Genomic DNA, 1,124 nt, shown 5'->3' on the forward strand with positions numbered 1-1,124 from the left:
AATATTACTGTCACCTCTTTACCTCCGCGTCCCACCTTCACACAGATTAACCGGGGTATCAAGGAGGGAGGTATATTTTTTCACCTCAGTACCTCAGATCCTCGCTTCATCCGAATAGTAATATCCTTCTTGTCCTAATAGACAAATATAGACTTCTGCACTCACCCAACATCACCAAGAATACTAACATAAACATGCAAAAGAGGATATTGTATTCTATCGGCGTTTAGTTAAAATACAAACTAAGTGTTCATCCCGAATCCTAAGAAATAATTTATTAATAAAAAATATACAAGGTTAACATAGAGGGGAGACAAGTTACAAGCCAACATCGAGTTGGTGAAGGAGAAGGGCGTGATTGTGCCGATGGAGATAGCAGTGTCCTAAAGGCCGGTGCGGGGCATTGGAGGAGGCGCCCTCTTCCTTGTCTTGTCCCTTCTTCTATGTTGGGGATAGCCTTGCTGCTGCAATGGTTGTGTGTCAACTCGTGAGAGTAGATGGAAGTTGTTGACAGTTCCTTCCCAACGACTAGGGTTGGAGTTGTATCTATAGTCGACATCCACGCGTGTCCTCCATGGATGTAACTTCTCTCCTTTTCCCAAGGGCTCTAGATGAGCCAAATCCCATCTCAAATCATCTCTTGATGGCCAAGGAAGTCGTGGGAACACATGGGGATGAAATCCTTGAAGATTCACAGAAGTTAGGGTTATTTTCTTAACCCCGGTCGCCAGGTATGAGCGCATCAACCTGTACCGCACATCGTTGAAGAATCCAAGTTTGCATTAGTTTTTATGTAGTAGTTGTACGACTTTGTCAAATTTTAACTCATTTGTGCACCCTTTGATTGATTTCACTAGGTTAATGAAGGGTTAAATCAGGAGCACTAAAGAGAAGAGCCCAAGTATATGGGTGAAAATCACGTTATTTAATGTGATGAAAACCTACCATAAAGAGGGGCGAGCAAGTGAAGCAATTTCCAATCGAAAGAGGGACTCCGGGAGAGAAGACTATGCTTGGTACATGCGTGCTTGCTCATACCAGGTAGTGTCGCCTCCCCTGGGTCGACTACTTCACCCGGTGGCTTCGGGTCGCAAATCAGAGTTACAGAGCCCCCTAGCATTTGG

This window comes from Triticum dicoccoides, chromosome 4A, assembly GCF_002162155.2.
Source record: "Triticum dicoccoides isolate Atlit2015 ecotype Zavitan chromosome 4A, WEW_v2.0, whole genome shotgun sequence".
NCBI classification, from domain to species: Eukaryota; Viridiplantae; Streptophyta; class Magnoliopsida; order Poales; family Poaceae; genus Triticum; species Triticum dicoccoides.